Source organism: Carassius auratus, chromosome 5, assembly GCF_003368295.1.
Source record: "Carassius auratus strain Wakin chromosome 5, ASM336829v1, whole genome shotgun sequence".
NCBI lineage: Eukaryota > Metazoa > Chordata > Actinopteri > Cypriniformes > Cyprinidae > Carassius > Carassius auratus.
In genome coordinates this window covers 6,330,648-6,352,891 of record NC_039247.1, presented here as the reverse complement: position 1 = coordinate 6,352,891, position 22,244 = coordinate 6,330,648, and the positions used below count along the sequence as shown (strand labels likewise).

The 22,244-nt window shown below is 37.2% G+C and overlaps 1 long non-coding RNA gene across 1 annotated transcript; it reads left to right on the top strand.

The window, feature by feature from the left end:
- The first annotated feature begins 7,333 nt into the window (after positions 1-7,333).
- On the top strand, positions 7,334-17,852 carry LOC113072503 (uncharacterized). The gene is made up of 3 exons (XR_003280304.1): positions 7,334-7,363; positions 7,479-7,555; positions 17,816-17,852. It is a non-coding gene; the product is annotated as an uncharacterized LOC113072503 (long non-coding RNA).
- The last annotated feature ends 4,392 nt before the right edge of the window (positions 17,853-22,244 follow it).

The following is a 22,244-nucleotide window of genomic DNA, read 5'->3' as shown; positions in this document are numbered from 1 at the left end:
TTTGGGCATCCATCCAAACACAGTTTGTTTTTCTGAAATGTTCAAAATCACAACTCCAAACATCATTTTTAAAGTGATCGGGAGCCGTTTGGAGCCATTTAGAGATTTCTTTGTCATGTTTATTTATTTCTGCTTTCAATTGCACTTGAATTACTCCTTAAAGCTTGTGTACTACATCTGGGTCCTTCTCACACGGATGCAAGCTTAGCACCAAAGCCTCCACCACTTACTCTGGATCTGCAAAGATGACTAAATTGTCCCCTTAAAAAGGACTCTATAATACACTCAATCCCCTCTGACACATTCCTTTGCTGAAATGGAGTGACTTGTTTTCAAATTGACTGTCACTCTGACGTTCAGTGGATGGAGGTAATTGTTTCATTTGCTAGTTTCTATAAGCTACTAAATCTGCGGAACCTGTCTTCTCCATTTTCATGACTGCTCTTCTTCTGAGTTTGACAGGTGGAACTTTGCAGTGCCTTCTGTGCCAAGATTCAATTGAATCTTTGAAACACACTTTAAACCATGAAAATGTCATGCAATTTTCACAAAATATAGGCTCTGTTCTCAAACCTATGAGCTGCCTTACAACATCCTGACTCATAAGTAGCTGATTTGGAATTCTCTACATCAGCTCAGTCTGACTGAAAGATGGTGAAAACAATATTTGAATAAAGCAACTTTAAAAATTAGATGACATTCAGAGCAACATTATAGTTACTGGTGTAAAAAATAAATAAACTTGATTCAAAAGGAAAACTTGAACGTCCTGGAGAAGTTTAGCATCACTTACTCTTCATTGAATGGGTGCCATTAATAACAAGCTGATAACAACATCACAAAATCCACAAGTAATTCACACGATTCCAGTCCATTTTTGCCCTCTTTTTTCTAGAGTATAAACTCACTTGATTTCAACAAAGTTAACATAAAACAAGACTTGTCTTATGTAATTTTTGATTTGTAAATGTTTTGATTTAAGAATGTTAAAAATATTGCCAGAAAACACTTGTAAGGAAAGCAAAAAAGAAATCAACCTTCTATTTTTGTTAAATTAATAATAATGGACGGTATTTGAGACCTAATTGCCACATGGCTTCCAGGTGGATGAACATGTTTTCTTCACCAATATAATACCTGTGTTTGTCAAACCAATGTTGATTGCTGGATGTATGGCAGCAGAAGAAATTATTGTAGCCTTTCTGGGTTGGGGACTGTAAACATTAAAGCAGCTCTGTAATACATGAGTCAAATACACATCTGCGTATCGGTAAAATCAGACCAGTACCATTCATAAGCATATGCTAAGCTATATTAATGGTCACAGTGGAGGGGATTGGATAACATCAGTATCTCACTACCAGGGACATTTCTTTGGTCTATCCACTTATCCTTACTTCCATCCACACATCCATTAAATTATATACTATTCCCATGATGCGCATAAATCTAAATGATTCAACGGACATAAGGCCTGTGTATTAGCAGCCCATCTCGAGGTAGCAGATGAGTAGGCGCCATTTGCCTCAGCGGCTGTCTCTCTAGAGCCTCCTCTATAAAGCATTTTTTGAACATTTTTGATCACTCATCCATCTTGCAGGTGCAATGAGGACTAGTGATTTCACCATTGATTACCTCTGGGGTTAGGTTTGATTGCTTAATGTTGAGTAAATAGCATGTGCTGTCTGACAAGATTATAACTAACGGCTTTTCAGGACAATGTAAATAGAAGAATAATTACTATGGGGGAAGATATGAGCCAGAGCTACTGGAGCCAAAATAAACCTCTTAACTGCAAAAAAAGAAAAATAAATAAGAAATACGTGTTATTTATTTATTTATTTATTTATTTTTTGAGAAATGGTCTGCTCTAGAGACACTCAAGGTCACACATAACTCTAACATATTAAGGGTGACTGCATATGTCAATGTATAGATTTGAATAGAACCACAGCAGTGGTTTGGGAGTGATCTGAAAAGTTAAAATAGGAAAAAAATATTATGACATCATCTCTAGCCAAAGGACATTAGTCATTATCATACTGTAATTAATGTACATTTAATTTCTGAAATACAGTAGGTCACCTTATCTTTAATAGATCTAGAAAGGCTATTTTAAAATAGAGAAGACTGTGTATAACAAAGAAATAAAGTTTGAAAAGAAATAGGCTTTGCAAATCATCAGTCATCATTTAGATTTCACAGAAACCCCTTTAGATACCACATGACAACTTGACAGTGCTTGATGTAACGTTAAAGAATGTATAGAGGGCCCAATAATAAGCACAATTATTATAGGCAAAATGGACTACTTTTGATTCTAAATGTCTTTTGAATTTTCTTTGAAGTAAATAATTCCCTGCATAAAACACAGTGGTTGGCACAAACCATATTAATTCTTAAATATCCTCTCTATATATATGTACATACATATATATATATATACAGTATATATGCAATTGTATTACACTGTAAACCCAGCAGGGTTAGCAGAACTGAAACTAAACTGAGCTTAAAAAAAGATAGAGAAGTAAATGATTAAGTTAACAAACTCAACTATTACGTTATAAGATCTTTACATTTTGATTTTTCTTTACACGAGGATGTTAATTGCAATTAAATTGAAGCATTGATTAAGCTAATATATACAGTTTGATAGCATACATATCATATTAGCTCAAATATTCTGCTGTTAACTGCTAGCTAGCAATGGCACACTTGCATGGGCTAATATAACTAGCAGAAAGAGTGTCTTCCGCTATATTTACATGTTAGTCTTAAGGTTTATTTATTAAAGTTATTTTATTCTCCTTATATATGACACAGTACATGTCAGGAATTACAAATCTGCTGCTCATTTACTTTAAATTAAACATAAATACTGTTGAGTTTACGTAAATTTTGTCTATGAAGTACAATGCAGTTTCAATAAAATGAACTCATTTAGTTTATTAAATGTGAATGTTTGGTTCTACAGTTGAAACTATGTGTGATTACTATGGTTTGTTGCATTAAGAATTGTTTTGTCCATCCTATCAGAAAAGATTTGTAAACCATTTTTAGGTCACGACCCAGTTGAGAACCCGCTGATCCAACTCATCTTGTACATCCCACAGCGACAAAATAATCTGATTCAGCAGAAGTAATTTATTTAGTGTTTTTTTTTTTTCTTCAACAAAACGGCACATCTCATAATGACTCACCACTGCACATCGACACACTCTCACAACATCTCATTTCCCCCAGTGGGGATCCAAGGCCCATGCTAATAGCTGCTCCCCTCTCAAGGTTTCAGCTGTAGTGACAAGGCAACCGAAAGCCTGCTGGGCACAGGGCCTATACCCAATGTGTATCGCATCAGATTCCACGCGAACACAATACCAACAAGTTGTCAACAGGGGATATTTACACTTTCGCTCAAACATTATTCATATTCCGAAGTGTCCTTGGAGGCAAGATATCGTATCTTCAGAGGGGAAGGGAGTAGAGAGAGAGTAACTGAATTTGCCAGTGAAGAAAAAAGAAAGGGAACACACTGTCATCACACTGTAAAAAAAAAAAATAATAATAATAATAAAATCTGTGGCTTTTATAAAACAGTTTTGGTAGCTGTGGTTGCCAGAATCATTTTATAAAAAACTACAGAAAAAAAGTGTCAATTATACAGTATTAAACTATAATTTAAAAACAAGAAAAGAGTGTGAACTGGTCAATTCAACAATGCACACTGCTACAAAAGTATCTTTGTATCTTAAAAAAAACAACAACTGACAGACACCATAATAATGCAGGAGGTAAAAAACAAACAAAAACCTTCATCACAAGTAGCTTTTGCACAAACGATGGATAAATATATGAAATATGGCCTTTATTTTACAAAAGCTCAGTTTATTTTCATGTTTTATTCTACAACATTAAATACATCCGTAACACCCCCTTGTCAATTTTCCCTTCAAATGAATAATTCACACACAAAAAAAGAAAGAAATTCTGAATAGCATTTCATCACTTGCTCACCAATGGATCCTCTGCAGTGAATTTTGCCATCATAATGAGAGTAAAAACAAATTAAAAATATCACAAGGAATCCACATGACTCCAGTCCATCAATTAACATTTTGTAAAATGGAAAGTAATACAATTTCAGATTTATTCCTCTAAAACTTTTACTTGAGGCTGCTAACGTGTTTAAATGGGAAGGACATTCTGTCAACTCATCTACTCGGCTTTTACAGCCTAATTGCGTTTATTATAGCACTCTTGCAAACTGTTCTAACTCAAACTTTCAGGGAACACATTTAAAAAAAAAGAAGTATAGTGATAGTAACATCTTGCGACAGTCTATTTACTTTTTACTTCTGCTGATGGATATTTAGACTTAAAACATATATAAAATTTATACAAGTTTTCTTTAGTTGTGAAGATTATCATGATAACATTAGTAATAGAGCTAACAGACCTCATGGTCTGCAAAAATCCAAAAGGAAATCAATATTTCTATTGGGCTTTTGTCAAGAGAACCATTTGATATATTCCTGAAATATATTTTTCCAGAGGAAAAATAAGGTTTCAATGTGACAGCGAAGATCCAAAACACCCCAGTGTTTGTGTGAGTTCTCTTCCATATTAATGCAGACTTTAGCATCCTTGTGTGAAATAATGTTGAACATACAGCAAGAGATACAGCATTTTATAATATTTAAATATTTTTTTCTGGGTTATTTCCCAATTAAATGTCTTAATGCCACTTTCTATGGCATGTAGTTGATTAGCATAGACAATAACCCTGATTTCTCAGTGTGCAAACAAACACAAAACACATTTAAAGTAACACATTGCAATGAATCCCTAGCATGCAATGAAAAAAAAAAAGATGAAAAGAAGATGTCAAAGTACTGGAAATAATTATTTTAAAATAATCTTTGTTATTCAAGCTGTAAATTTGTCTGATTGTTCTTTAGAAATGGGAATATTTTTTTCAAGTGGAGGAACGTCTGGTTTTGAGTTGCTGATATAATTTCTATAGGTGGAGTGTAATAAGTGCTTTATTAGATCAGAGGATCTTTCTCAGGGCTGACAAATCTGTGGCTAAGTAACATGATGGGATCTTAACAGGGAGACTGGAGGCTGTTCTATATGATTAGAAGTCAATGGAGAAAATACCTTATTACCTTGAGTAAACTGCTTTTGTGTGCAGACAGTTTGTCACATAATAATTGATTGCCTTGCCTGTTAATCTACAGCATATTTGCCAAGACATGCTCATTTTGGAGTGAGCTTTTAAATGTCCATAAAAAACAACAACAACAACAACAACAACAACAATAATAATAATAATAATAAAAACAGCTTTTTGTAAGTTAAATAAATTCGTCATGAGTAAACAGTAAAGCAGGGCTATTCAATTACTTTTATTTGAGGGCTGGATTATCAAACTAAAAATTTGAAGGAGGCTAAGGCCAATTATTGTATAATTTATATATTTATAATATAAATAATAAAATTATATTGGTAACACTTTACAGTGAGGTTCATTAGTTAACATTAGTTAACTACTTTAGTTAACATGAACTAAGAATAAACAATACTTCTAGCATTTATTAATTCTAATAAAAGTTAATTTCAACATTTACTAATGTATTATTAAAATAAAATTAAAATTGTGCTTGTTAACATTAGTTAATGCACTGTGAACTAACTAACGTCAACTAACAATGAAAAAATGTGCTTTCATTAACTAACATTAACAAAGATTAATAAATAATGCAATAAATAAATTTTTCAGTCTGTGGACTTGAACCCTGGTCTCTTACACCAAAGGCATGTGTCTTATCCACTGTGCCAACACCACCCATATTACCTTCAGTATTAAAATTAACTAATATTACCAACCATATCATCATCTATGAAAGATAGGCTATACATTAGAGCTGGAAATTGATTAAAAAAAAACACATCCCCTAAACCCAATTACACACTTTTCTGTAATTAATTGTAAATTACTATAATTATATTGTCGTATTTTCACATTGAACATCCAAATTAATGTAGAAAAAACATAAACATATAGGCTATATTTTTAATATGTGTTTAATGGCATCTTTTTACTAGTAGCTTAATGAAGGCCAGTATTATTGATAGCAATACTGCTTCAGATGTCACTATTAAATGCATTTTCCCTCAATTTTAGCCATTAATTATAGCCATTTAACGTAACAGTATAGTAGCTATAAATTGAAACTCTCTGTACTGACTGCGTGTTCTGTAATATGTAAATATATTTATATGAAGAGTTCAGATGCAAAAGTGCCTCTGAGTGCCATCTGAAATTTTCATCTAAAATTAGGATTTTTTATCAATCTCCTATGCTTAGGTTGAGTCATTTTACTTTAATGGCAATGTGCAGGTCCTTTTCCTGACTATTAAAGTGAAATAACTGAACATAAATATAGGAGCCTGATAAAAATCCTACCTGTAGATGAAAATTTCAGATGGCACTTAGAGGCTTTTGCATCTGAACTCTTCATATATATATATATATATATATATATATATATATATATATATATATATATATATATATATATATATATATATATATATATATATATATATATATATATATTATGATACAATAATAATATTTCAATGTTTATTCAATATATATATTTTAAAACAGATATTTCTAAAAGCACAGACAAAAAAACAAAACAAAAAACAAGTGGCCTAGTAGTAAATCTCCACTTCAATAGCCCAGGGTCCAATCTCAGTATTTAATGCAAATCGCTGCCCTTTTCAAATAGTCAAAACTACCACCAATTTAGCAAATTCAGTCTACCATATACAGATAATTTTCTATCATATAAAAATGTCCACTTGACTGCACTGTAAAAAATAATTCAGTGGCTTAGTAAATTTCACAAAAATAAAGAGCTATATTAACTTAATAAAATCTTTTGAAATCATTTAAGTGATATTTTGAGTGGGTCAGGTTAAAAAGAATAATTAAAAATCCAACAAATAATTTCTCTAAAATTAACATATATTATTTAAGTTTATGAAATGAAAATAAATAAGTATTTAACTAACTAATTATATCTTTAATATACCCTCAATATTTCTGGTGAATTCTAATAGAAATATTTGATAATTATTTACTTGTACTGATCTGTTTTAGAAACTAAAATTATTAAGTATTTCCTATCAATTTTCCTAAATAAAGTTCCAGCTTAATAAATGACAGTTTAAATAAATTGAGTAAATTTCGCGGCTGAAGTGATCACGTGTGCAGCTCGGCAGGAAAAAAAAAAAATCTGCTTTCCTCAGCAGCGACGTCGACTAGCCATACTCCTCACAACTCCTGGTATGTAACGTTAGTCAGCTAATCCTACTTACGTTTGTAACACTTTATTAAAAAGTTAATAATTATTAAGCATTTCCTAACAATTGTCTTTGTATTTTACGTCATATTCAACAAGTTTCGTAGCTTAATCGAAGTCACCTGAAGGACGGCTTTCCTCAGCAACGGCAAAGCCCGCACTCCTCGCATATCCTGGTACGTTATGTAATTTAGCCAGCTAATACTAATTATGTTTGTAATGTTTAATTCAGAAGTTAATTAATAAGGATTTCCTAATGTAACGAGTATTTAACCCGTCTTGTAGGGGAAAATGTATTAGTGCTGCCACGGAAGACTGAATAACGAAAAGATCTTAGTCCCCGCTTCCAGTGCTTTTAATCTCATTACACACTAATTGTATGTATGTTGTGTCTACTTTATTGGAATGTACAGACCGACGAGGGTAGGCTTCAGCTTAAGTAATGTCACTGGCTTCCTGAAGTAAAAGTAGGGGTGTGAGAAAAATCTAATATCCTCCTGAGACCCAGCCCCTTGACTTATGTCCACTGTAGTGGACATTTGAGTTTCATCCCTCTCCTTGGAATCTTTTGTGCAAGTCTCTTAATTCCTGCTGTACTGTACAGAGGACATCCTGGGCTTTTCAGGGATATGTTATTTGATTGGCTGGGAGGCCGGGAACCCCCTCAAACTTTCAATCCAAAATGGCCGGCATAGGAATAAGCACATTTTATGGAAAGATAAAAGGTGAGTAAAATATTGTTTGTCTATGGTTTTGTTTCTATGATAATCATATATTTTCTTGTTCATTAAGGTGTTAGGAATCATATATTTAGTTCTGATAGCAAATACATTATGTATCTTTTGAAAAATTAGCAATTTTATGAATGTCAATTATAGAGGACATCAGGACTATCTTCATGTAAATAATGACTCCACATTGTTATAGGAAATAGAACTGAAGCAGAAAGAATTCTTTACAAAATAGTCGAGGGAGATTCAGATTTAGAGTTGTCAGATGACGAGAGAGATGAGGATGAGTTTCAACCAGTGAGAGAAGACAGTGATGAAGAAGAGGAAGATGATGCAGAAGGCTCAGGTGAAGGGACAGATGCAGACACAGACAGGGATGAGCAGGAAACTCAACGCCCTCTGTGGGCTCGGAGTAATATGTATGTTTTATGCAGTTCCACAATTTTAAATGCAGCTGCATTGAGTATTTAAACTGTTATTATTTATTATTTATCATTTATTATTCTTTTTTTCCTTCATATCAGATTTGCACGTGTAACCTGGGCTTCCAGTGTGTCAAGATGACCCTACAACACATGCAGACTGGAGTCCAATTGAATATTTTTGGATACCAAGCATGCAGAAAGATGCAGAAATAAGGGCTCCAAGAGCAAGACGTACATGAGATGTACCAAATGCAAGATGTTCCTCTGCATTACCAAAAAGAGAAATTGCTTCCTGGACTATCACAACTAACAAAAACATACTAAGAATAAAATGAAAAGTGAAGGAAAAACTAGATTGGATTCAGTTTGACAGAAGGAAAAAAAATCCCCCTCCAAAAGTTTCACATTAGTTCTATGTTCATTGTTCGAATAACACTAAAAGGATTCAAGGGGACCAATAAAAGGATACGGACATAACAAAGTGTTAAGCTCTAATAGTAAAGATATACTTGCAAAATGTAAGGAAAAGGATTCAAGAATGATAATTGTTTATATAATCAAAATGTCTGTATTGGATAATAATCAATTTAAAGCCCAAAATGTATTCTTAGTTAAAAAAAAAAAAGTATAATCTGGTAAAATTGTTATCTACCAAATGTGTTTGTTTTCGTACTAAAATGATCCTGTTGTCCACTACAGTGGACATGCTGTAAAACAAAAATAAAAAATAAAAATAAAAATGTCTAAATTGTAGGATGTTTTTTAAACCCTAAACAGGTATGGAATCACAAAAAAATAGGATTAGGGAAAAAAATATTTTCCTTGGTTCTCAGGAGGATATACTCCTCCCTCCTCTGGTCTAATAAAGTAGCTGAGATGCCCCTACTCCTTGACAGCTCTAAACAAAAAGAAATACAATGAGGTAAGTATGAAAATTAAACAATATTTATTATCTGTGTCTTTTCTTCTTTCTTGTAATCAAGTGTTAATTAAGGGTTACTAAAATAAAATAGAGTAAATAAAATAAAAATAAAAAAATGCATGGACTTTGTGTTTTCTTTCAAACTCACTACAACCCAGTCACTTTCAATGTAAAAACTCTAAACTTTTCACTTGTACAAAGATAAACCTCACTTCAAAATTAAATAAAAAAACACTTTTGTAAACACCACTTATGATGAATTTTAAGTTTTCAAAATGATCAACTTCAAATGATCAGACAATTACATTTGAGGAGAAAAAAACAACATCAATATATACGATGCAATTTCACATCTGGAAGAGCACTCACTCAGTTCACTTTAAGTTCTGTGATTCAACCGAACTCTCACAGTTCAAAGTTCCTCGGATCAAAAAAATATATATAAAAAAAAATAAGGAATTGAGATGAGCTGTCTTGACGTAGCGTGCGTTGAAATTATCTTGAGATTTCGTAGGAATGTCACCCAAGCTCAATGAAATGTCCCACAATAAAAAAAATTATAAAAAATGAGTCGAAAGCGAATGAATCAAACTGAGGTGAATCAAAATGAAATGAACCAACAGGGATGTATTAAACTGCGATACACCACTGAGATGTCAAACTAAGATGTCGTTGGATGGCAGGGTAACACAAAATAGTCTTAAACTCAAATCTTCTGAGGAAAAAACCCCCCGATGTTTAGCACCAACTGCAGACAGAAATTTGCATCTCACGTCCGATAACACGTACCGAACACTAAAATGCGCGTGACCAAACTTCCTGAAACGTTAGTTTGTACGAGCGTTTCATGATGGAAGAAGTCCAAAACTTTAACAAAAATGTGGAGAAAAAAATAAAATCTCTTCAATCGTCACTAATCAAGCTGAACTTGTGCTTTAAATACACTCACAGTTCTTATAGCCTTCACAAACATTACTGCGTCGCTCCAGCAGTCCAACGCAATGCGATTCACAGATCGAACTCACAAAAAAAACTACGTGACGCGAGGCACAGCTCACAAAAATTACTTGATGTTGTCCTTTATTCGATCTAAGCCCCGATTAACTTTCGTTTAAGTCACTTTATCGGACGAGCTTCTCAAATACAACACTCACTTTTTCTGTGCGTCACCATACAACCCCGTTCTTCCTCTCCTCTCTCACTCTCAACCCCCGAAAACCAATCCACCCTTCAAAATAAAAGTCCCCCAAAATTATAATGATTTTTTAGATAATATATACCCGTTACATTCCCCCCTGCTAAACCCTGCCATGCCATCGACATCTCCAGCAGGCTCATCTCTGAAACACAAAAAAACATATTAGGAAGACATCACATTGTACATGACTTTTTCTCCCATACTTTAAAAGTTACAGAACTTTCTAGACTCTTATTTCAGAATGTAATCATCCTTATACCTTGCAGGCAATCTACCCTGGGTTTCCCTCTTCGAACGTCTAAGATCGGGTACCCCACTAGTGTCAGCCTCTGAAATATCAGAGTCTTCAGATTCCCCATCTTGACCTGTGTCTACTCTCTCACTCCCAGCTACATTACCCTCTTCACATACCACTCCACCCTCAGCTTCCCCAGGTAAGCATGTGTTTGGTAAGTGTGTAGTATATGGGATGTAAACAATGTCTTGTGAGTCTGAGTCTGACAATTCTTTTTCTCTTCTTGCATGTGTAACCTGCCTTGTGGGTGAGGGGAAAGTACAGTGTCTCAACTGATCTCTGTGAACGACCTTTGTGGAACCTCCCTGCTCAGGACGTACAGTAAAGACTGGTAAACCTGCATGATTTTGCTGCATTACCAAATATGGTACAGACTCCCACTTATCTTGAATTTTGTTACGTCCTCTAAACTTGTGGTTACGCAACAATACTCTGTCACCAGGTCTAATGAGCGCTCCTGAGGCCTTGCGGTCATAGACCCTCTTCCTTCTCCTGGAAGCTTCTTGAGCAGTTACCTTCGCCGTCTCCACTGCAGTTCTCAGGCGTTCATGGTGATTCTTTACCCACTCATCAAGATCATCCGCCTCATCATCAGATAGGTCTTTTCCTCCGAGAACATCCATGGGCAGTCTTGCGTCCCGTCCGAACATTAAATAAAATGGGGAGTAACCGGTCGATGAATGAACATGGCTATTATAGGCCATCACAAGTTCAGGCAGGTGAGTTTTCCAATCCTTCTTCTTTTCCCCAGGTAATGTTCGCAGCATATCATGCATCGTGCGATTGAACCTTTCGCACTGCGCGTTCCCCTGCGGATGATAAGGACTGGTGCGACTCTTGCTGATTCCATACAATTTACAGAGCTCCTTTATTACGCTTGCCTCGAAACATCTGCCTTGATCCGAGTGCAATCGGGCAGGACACCCATAGCAGACAAACCAGTGTCGTACAAGGGCTTTGGCGGTGGTAAGTGCTGTCTGATTTTTCGTGGGGACTGCCACAGTAAATCTTGTAAACATGTCTGTAAGCACTAGAACATTCTCGTAACCCCCTGCTGATCTCTCCAGCACAGTGTAATCCATGGCAAGTACTTCAAGGGGTGCGGTTATGTTGGTGCAGGTCATAGGAGCACGAATCCTGGTGAATACATCCTTAGCTAGAGTACATCTTCGACACTGAGTTACCCATGTCTGTACGTCATTAGCCATTGTGGGCCAATAATAACTTTTTCGCATCTGCTCTAATGTACTCCTGCTGCCAAAATGTCCTCCATGTTCATGAACTCCTTTAAACACTTTCTCCCGTAAAGACTCAGGCACTACCAACTGCCAAATTTCTTCTCCGTCTCTTGGGTCCGTAATCACTCGGAACAGCACTTCATGTCTTAATTTCAAACGCTCCGACTGTCTAGCTAACTTCCTTTGCTGGGTTTCCATATCCCGGAAGGTACGTGTCATTATCCTCCTGTTCTCGAGTACAGCATTGTACACAGGTTCTATACAAGGATCCTTCCTCTGTTGCTCTTTAATGGATGGCCAGCTATAACCATCAACACCCTTCCTTATGGCCGCTTGTTTGGCAACTCGAACAACAGACTTGTCAACTCCTTCTTTTTTACTTGGCCACAGGCATGCCCGAACCTCGTCTGATGTCAGCCGAATGAAGTCTTTTCCATTGTCATCCTCCTCAGGTTCCATACTCCAGGGAATCCTCGAAAGAACGTCAGCATTGACGTTCTGTCTGCCGGGCTTGTAACACACCTCAAAGTTGAACTCTGCTAACTGTGCAGACCAACGCTGTTCCACTGCTCCGAGGTTTGCTGTCTCCAGGTAGCGAAGAGGGTTGTGATCAGTAATAACCTGAAATTTAGCAAATATCAGGTATTCCTTAAATTTCTCCGTTACTGCCCATTTAAGGGCAAGCAACTCCAACTTGAAGGCACTGTAATACCTGTCATTTCTTTCAGATCCCTTTAGACCTCTGCTCGCGTAAGCAATGACACGTTCAACGCCCCCCTGCTTTTGACTGAGTATTGCTCCAAGTCCATTGAGGCTCCCATCCGTCGTGAGTATGAACGGACACTGAAAATCAGGGTAAGCCAGAATCGGAGGCGACATGAGACAACTCTTTAGCTTGCTGAATGCGGACTGACACTCATCACTCCAGATAAACGGTTCTGCTGACTTGCCTTGGTGACCTTTTCCCACCAGGGCATGTAGGGGCTTTGCCAGCTGTGCGAATCTTGGGACAAACCGACGATAGTAACTCATAAATCCCAGCAGCTGTCTGACCTCTCTAACATTCTTCGGTGAAGGCCACGCATCCAAGCACTGAACCTTGTCCTTGTCCACTTGAACTCCTTTTGACGAAATGATGTGTCCCAAGAACCGGACCTCTGGTCTCAGAAGGAAACATTTACTTGGTTTCAGCTTCAGTCCGTGCTGACGCAACCTTGAAAACACAAGCTCCATCTTCTCACAATGGCTCTTGAAATCCACAGAGAACACAATAATATCGTCAAGATAGATCAAGAGAACGTCAAAGGCCAGATCACCTAATGCTGCACTCATTAATCGCTGAAAGGTGGCCGGAGCGTTGCATAAACCAAACGGCATCCGTGTCCACTCAAACAACCCGAACGGAGTTGTGACAGCAGTCTTCTCCCGATCTGATTCATTTACCGCCACTTGAAAATATCCTGCCGTGAGATCCAGTGTGGAAAACAACTGTGCATTCCCCAAAGCATCTAAGGATTCTTCCACACGCGGAAGGGGGTAGGCATCCTTAAATGTGACTTGGTTGAGTCTCCTGTAGTCGCAGCAGAAACGAACACCTCCGTCTTTTTTTATCACAATGACGGCAGGTGAGGCCCACGGACTGCGACTCTCGTTCAGTACACCTTGACTGACAAGATCCTGCACATGTCTCTTAAACTCTTGAAAAACGTGAGGTGGGACTCGTCGATGGCGTTGTTTTATTGGCTGAGCATCTCCAGTAGGTATGCTATGTGTCACTGTTGTTGTGTATCCATAATCTGTGTCAGTCTTGGAGAAAATATCACTGTAACGTCTCAGTAGGGCATTTAGCTCCTCCCGTTGCATCTCAGACAGTCCGTCCTGATTCATCTGAACTGGAATTGACAATTGTTCAGGCTGGCTCTCACTCTTAATGCTGCACTGTACATGTCGTTTAACGCGCAACTCATCATCATCCTCTTCAAATTCCACCATTTGCTTTGGAACTACTTTTTGAGGCCTAGACACAACTGCAATCCTGGATCTCGGCATTAACCTGACGGTTTCTTGACAGAGATTTAACACCCGCACCGGAACTTTCCCCTTTTCTGGGCTTGCAAGCACATTGGCTACTAACAATCCTTTTGGAAGGGTAACAGAGCCTGTGCACTCCACCAATACTTGATGCTTTACTTGATGAGGTATACTGCAGTGGCCTTCCACAATTTTCTCACTTAAGGGTGGGATTATCACAACTTGCTTCCCAGACACCTTAACGAATCCTATCCTTCCCTCTGGGCCCACGAGTCCTTCATCTTTCTTCACTTTGGCTATCACTCGTCTGACATTAGCATCTGCACGTTGGCTCACTTTGCTCTCCTTATCCAAATCCTTTCCAGACAGCAAAAGGGTTTTCAATTCACTAAGCACATTCATCCCCACAATTCCAGCCAATCCCTTCATCTCCTTCACTTCGGGGTTCGAGTCTGTTAGCACGAAAACACACTTCCCTGGAAGTAGCTTTCCCATGCACTCTATGTCTGCCTGTAGACATCCAAGGACAGGAATGTCTAATCCGTTTGCAGCAGTGAGGCGCACCCAGTTAGCAGATGCCAGCTGTATCTCTTGCCCTCCGAAATGATGTTTAAAGTGAGACTCTGAGATGGTGGTAACCTCTGAACCGGTGTCCAACAAGCATTTGGTGAGCACCCCTGCTATTTTCACATCCACTGTCAAACAGTCTCCAAAAGCGCTACCCCTTAGTGTTTCTGGCGCTATATCTGAATTCCAGTCAGCTGTATGGCTCCGGATTACGGAAGGCCCACTGGTGCTTGGATTGTCACCTGACGAAGCTCCTCTTAACACCTCAGATACTTCCGCCATTGATGATGACGCAGTGCCCCGGTTACCCAGCTCCTTAAACTGCCTACAACGTCGACTGGTGTGACCTGGTTGACCACATGTGTAACAGATATATTGCCCTTCACTGTTTCTCAGAGGCGGTCTTCTCATAACATCAGACTGGGGATCAACTCTCCCTTGACTATGGACAATTCTGTACAATTCTTCCTGTCGTGCAGCTATTTTCTCTATTGCCTCGTGCAACTTTTCTAGTGTCAGTGAGGATGGATTGTCACCAGTCGCAACTGTAGTGTGAACTGCTACTCTCGCACGCACAGGGGTCTTCAGGTTACCTTCAGATTGTGCTTCCTCTTCCTCAGACCATGTGATGGCGTCCTGCATCAGCTGTGCAAAAGTCAACCGTTGCTCTTCCTTGACCCTCCGTTTCATCTCTCTTCTCAGGAAATCATCTCTCAATCCAAGGACTAACTGCTCTTTCAAAACACTCTCTTCGTCTGGAACTCGTTTGGGCTCTCTGCGTTTCACTTTGTTGAGTTTTTCTCGTAAATCGTAAGCATAGGCACGTATGGTCTCATTCGGTGCTTGTTTTCGATCATAAAAGTCTTTCAACCTTGTGCCAATAGGTACCTTGTCTCCATAGGTTTCCTGAAGCAGCTGAAAAATGGACTCCACACAGTCATCCACTTCTTCCATCATGAACCTCACAGTATCTTTAGCCTCCCCCTTTAAGTGCTGCTTTATCAGCTCCACCTGATCTTCTTCTGGCACCTTCATGACTCGAAAGGCTGATTTCATAGAGACAATCCACTCTTCCACACTTCCTTCTCCAGGTTTTGTGGTTCCAGTGAAATCTGTAAGCTTATGATCTCTTGGAATATAGATCGTTGCTGGGGTTGCACGAGTGGATGCTTGCTGTTCCATTACTGCTCTGGCCAGTGACAAGGCTTCTCTTTGTTCCGTTCTGGCATGATCCAATGCCCCAGCTTGCTCCGCTAACCTCTTCTGCATTTCAGCAAACTCCTTCTTCAGTTCTTCCAGTTCTGCCATTTCCCTCTTGCTCACAGACCTGGGACAGAATACTACAACAACCACAAAAATTAGGCTAAGTATGGATCCTGTTCGTGACGCCACTTATGTAACGAGTATTTAACCCGTCTTGTAGGGGAAAATGTATTAGTGCTGCCACGGAAGACTGAATAACGAAAAGATCTTAGTCCCCGCTTCCAGTGCTTTTAATCTCATTACACACTAATTGTATGTATGTTGTGTCTACTTTATTGGAATGTACAGACCGACGAGGGTAGGCTTCAGCTTAAGTAATGTCACTGGCTTCCTGAAGTAAAAGTAGGGGTGTGAGAAAAATCTAATATACTCCTCCCTCCTCTGGTCTAATAAAGTAGCTGAGATGCCCCTACTCCTTGACAGCTCTAAACAAAAAGAAATACAATGAGGTAAGTATGAAAATTAAACAATATTTATTATCTGTGTCTTTTCTTCTTTCTTGTAATCAAGTGTTAATTAAGGGTTACTAAAATAAAATAGAGTAAATAAAATAAAAATAAAAAAATGCATGGACTTTGTGTTTTCTTTCAAACTCACTACAACCCAGTCACTTTCAATGTAAAAACTCTAAACTTTTCACTTGTACAAAGATAAACCTCACTTCAAAATTAAATAAAAAAACACTTTTGTAAACACCACTTATGATGAATTTTAAGTTTTCAAAATGATCAACTTCAAATGATCAGACAATTACATTTGAGGAGAAAAAAACAACATCAATATATACGATGCAATTTCACATCTGGAAGAGCACTCACTCAGTTCACTTTAAGTTCTGTGATTCAACCGAACTCTCACAGTTCAAAGTTCCTCGGATCAAAAAAATATATATATAAAAAAATAAGGAATTGAGATGAGCTGTCTTGACGTAGCGTGCGTTGAAATTATCTTGAGATTTCGTAGGAATGTCACCCAAGCTCAATGAAATGTCCCACAATAAAAAACATTATAAAAAATGAGTCGAAAGCGAATGAATCAAACTGAGGTGAATCAAAATGAAATGAACCAACAGGGATGTATTAAACTGCGATACACCACTGAGATGTCAAACTAAGATGTCGTTGGATGGCAGGGTAACACAAAATAGTCTTAAACTCAAATCTTCTGAGGAAAAAACCCCCCGATGTTTAGCACCAACTGCAGACAGAAATTTGCATCTCACGTCCGATAACACGTACCGAACACTAAAATGCGCGTGACCAAACTTCCTGAAACGTTAGTTTGTACGAGCGTTTCATGATGGAAGAAGTCCAAAACTTTAACAAAAATGTGGAGAAAAAAATAAAATCTCTTCAATCGTCACTAATCAAGCTGAACTTGTGCTTTAAATACACTCACAGTTCTTATAGCCTTCACAAACATTACTGCGTCGCTCCAGCAGTCCAACGCAATGCGATTCACAGATCGAACTCACAAAAAAAACTACGTGACGCGAGGCACAGCTCACAAAAATTACTTGATGTTGTCCTTTATTCGATCTAAGCCCCGATTAACTTTCGTTTAAGTCACTTTATCGGACGAGCTTCTCAAATACAACACTCACTTTTTCTGTGCGTCACCATACAACCCCGTTCTTCCTCTCCTCTCTCACTCTCAACCCCCGAAAACCAATCCACCCTTCAAAATAAAAGTCCCCCAAAATTATAATGATTTTTTAGATAATATATACCCGTTACATTAACAATTGTGTTTTGCGTCATCTTAAGAAGTTTAACAAGTTTCGCGGCTCAAGCAAGAGGCACCTGTCACTGAAGGACTGCTTTTCTCAGCAACGACGTGAACAGCATCACTCGAATTTCCTGTAAGTAACGTTAGTCATTTTATAACTATGTATATTTGCAATACTTTATTCAAAAGTTGATTAAACATTGACCGTGTGTACGTGTACATAACAGTGTAGTTTTCTAAGTTCGTTAGTGGGGCAGCCATATGTATGTAAGGTTTTTTTTTTTTTTTTTTTGGAGTGGGTTAACGTTCGTACTATTTGGATCACTGTTTATTTCAACCGCCATTTGAAAGTATAACGATAAGTGTAACCGTGGTCCAGCAACTATAACTATACATGCCCAATGGAAAACGATTTTGTACAGGTTCCCCTTTGGGGTCAGTGGCTTGTCAAAAGGGAACACATCATTTATGAACTTTCAAATGACATTCTGTCTTGTAAAAAGCTGTCATGTTTTTGTAAAACATCATAATTACTACATGAACTCAAGTATGAGCTCTTAAATCACCACTACAAATACGCCATGCAAAAGTATTTAAAATGGCGTGGACATAACATAGACTGGTGCGTTTTAATCAGCTCCCACTATAGGGAGTCGGCCGGTTTAAGGCCTGCTCCGTTGTAAAATCATTCTAGTGCACTATTATATCGCCAAACTGATATATATATATATATATTTTAAAGCTGAATTTTCATTCCATTACTCCAGTCACCGCAGCTGTTCTACAACAAATCCAGACCTGGTGGGTATTGAAGGACAGAGGAGGCTGGGGGAGGGGTACATTGTTTTAATTGAGTAAACTTACTAAATTTCTTAAGAGTGTTTAAATATATTCATTTTGATTTGAATTAAGTAATACTTTTGTTCCCTGAAACAGATCAGTTTAATTTACCATCCTTAAATAGTTTGATAGAAATTTCACAAATATATTATGTGTATTATAAATAAACAATTTGTTAGTCAAATACTAAATTGTTTTAGTAGAAAAAATAAAATAAAATATAACTGTACATTTTAGATAAAATTAACTGTTGTATTTTTAGTCAGTTAATATGTTTACATTTATGCATTTGGCAGACACTTTTATCCAAAGCAACTTACATTGCATTTCAGGGTACACATTTACAATCTTATAAATTTTTGCTAGCGTCGACGCTCTACTGTTTGAGCTACAGGAAAGCCATCTTTTGTATAATCAAGTAAACGATATTCGAGATTTTATTAAGTTAAGTTAAATATTACTGTAATATTTACTAAGCCACATAATTATTTAGAGGGTTAAGGGTTGAGTGTGAGGGTTAATGCAATGCATATTTTTTTTCAAGTAGTGCAATTAAACAAGTCATTTTACTTAAATATTAAACATGTTTATAAAGAAATTGGTTGAAATAATGCGGACCTCAATGAAAGCCTATAGCATTGATTTACAGCATAGAAGCTCGCAGTTGGTCTCTTTTCATTTTTCTTTTAGGTTTATTGTTAAAAATAAATGTCCCTATGTAGAAAATTAACCTGTCTTGTTGTTAAGAAGAATGCTGTTAATTTTTGCAACTCCTCCCCCTAGTAAACTTTGTTTGAGATTTTACCTATCATATGGTCCAACAGAATGTTTGCTTCTTCAGGTGCTAATTGTTTTGTGTATTTGTCACTTTCTTGTAACATTCAGGTTTGAATGTTAGCTCTAACCAGTTATCTTTAAAATATGCCTGTAGGGTTCAGCTGATCTACCCGTTTTCGTACAAGCAGAGTTGTCAGAAGAGGTCATAAAAATCGACATCCTTCGGAGCAACGATGGGGCAGTCAGCGATGTAATCTTGGGAATCTCAGCAGATTCTGCTGCTATCCTTTGGGAGTCACATTGGATTTGAGATATCCCAAGACCCACAAATACAGGTCCTTCTCAAAAAATTAGCATATTGTGATAGTTCATTATTTTCCATAATGTAATGATAAAAATGAAACTTTCATATATTTTTGATTCATTGCACACCAACTGAAATATTTCAGGTCTTTTATTGTTTTAATACTGATGATTTTGGCATACAGCTCATGAAAACCCAAAATTCCTGTCTCAAAAAATTAGCTTATTTCATCTGACCAATAAAAGAAAAGTGTTTTTAATACAAAAAAAGTCAACCTTCAAATAATTATGTTCAGTCATGCACTCAATACTTGTTCGGGAATCCTTTTGCAGAAATGCCTGCTTCAATGCAGCGTGGCATGGAGGCAATCAGCCTGTGGCACTGCTGAGGTGTTATGGAGGCCCAGGATGCTTCGATAGCGGTCTTGCGGCTCTCAACTTTCTCTTCACAATATCCCACAGATTCTCTATGGGGTTCAGGTCAGGAGAGTTGGCAGGCTAATTGAGCACAGTAATACCATGGTCAGTAAACCATTTACCAGTGGTTTTGGCACTGTGAGCAGGTGCCAGGTCGTGCTGAAAAACGAAATCTTCATCTCCATAAAGCTTTTCAGCAGATGGAAGCATGAAGTGCTCCAAAATCTCCTGATAACTAGCTGCATTGACCCTGCCCTTGATAAAACACAGTGGACCAACACCAGCAGCTGACATGGCACCCCAGACCATCACTGACTGTGGGTACTTGACACTGGACTTCAGGCATTTTGGCATTTCCTTCTCCCCAGTCTTCCTCCAGACTCTGGCACCTTGATTTCCGAATGACATGCAAAATTTGCTTTCATCCGAAAAAAGTACTTTGGACACTGAGCAACAGTCCAGTGCTGCTTCCCTGACGCCTGTGCACGGTGGCTCTGGATGTTTCTACTCCAGACTCAGTCCACTGCTTCCGCAGGTTCCCCAAGGTCTGGAATTGGTCCTTCTCCACAATCTTCCTCAGGGTCCGGTCACCTCTTCTCGTTGTGCAGCGTTTTTTGCCACACTTTTTCCTTCCCACAGACTTCCCACTGAGGTGGCTTGATACAGCACTCTGGGAACAGCCTATTCGTTCAGAAATTTCTTTCTGTGTCTTACCCTCTCGCTTGAGGGTGTCAATGATGGCCTTCTGGACAGCAGTCAGGTCGGCAGTCTTACCCATGATTGCGGTTTTGAGTAATGAACCAGGCTGGGAGTTTTTAAAAGCCTCAGGAATCTTTTGCAGGTGTTTAGAGTTAATTAGTTGATTCAGATGATTAGGTTAATAGCTCGTTTAGAGAACCTTTTCATGATATGCTAATTTTTTAGATAGGAATTTTGGGTTTTCATGAGCTGTATGCCAAAATCATCAGTATTAATACAATAAAAGACCTGAAATATTTCAGTTGGTGTGCAATGAATCTAAAATATATGAAAATTTAATTTTTATCATTACATTATGGAAAATAATGAACTTTATCACAATATGCTAATTTTTTGAGAAGGAACTGTACTCACTTGAGTTGTTCCAAAAACTGTTTCTTGAGCTGGATCCTCCAAAACTCTGTTAATGTAAAAAATTATCTTCTTGTATAGTAGTGGTTCATGATCATCCCACAGAATGGGTATTCCTGATGGAAGTGTCTCTGTTATCAGATTAATTCTGTTGAAGGGATAGTTCACCCAAAAACTTGATGTTGTCATAATGTACTCTCCCTCAATTTGTCCCAAACTTGTACGAGTTTCTTTCTTCTGTTGAACAAAAAAGATATTTTAAGTGAAGTGACGTAACATTCAGCCAAGTATTAAAGAGTGTTTGTTAATGCAGTTAAAGGTTGCCATTGACTTTGCATAGTATACTTTTTTTTTTTTTTTTCCTACCATGGAAGTCAATGGCAGCTTTCAACTATCTATTAACCAACATTCATTAAAATATCTTTTGTGTTCAACAGAAGAAAGAAACTCGTACAGATTTGGGACAACTTGAGGGCGAGTACATTATGACAACAACATCTTTTTGGGTGAACTATCCCTTTAATATTGAAGTGTTGCTTTTATTTTTTTTTATGGTTTAATGTTGAGTGTGACTGCAAATGGCTGGTATGCACCAGGAACAAAGTAAGATGTCATTTCTCTTACGGCTATCGTATTTTACATGTAATCAACTTGAATACTAAGATGGATGAAATGTTTCATAAGGTTTAATCATTTCCCTTATGGCTACTTTACAGCTTTTAATTTGTGCAATCTACTGGAATATTAAAATGGATAAAATGTTTCAAAGGTTGATTTTAGACTTTGTCTAATGTTTAATTGACAAATTTTCAATAAAAAATGTGTTTCTTTCTTTATTTGGTTTTATTATATTAATTATAAAGGGTAAATAGTGTAAAAAAAAAAAAAAAGTGAATGCAACATTTTGATAATTTATAGTCCAATATTAAGTTAAATTAACTTTTACATCTAGTAAACATAGCACATTTGTTTGGTTAAATTTCATCCAATATTTCAATTATATCTACTCAATATTTTTTG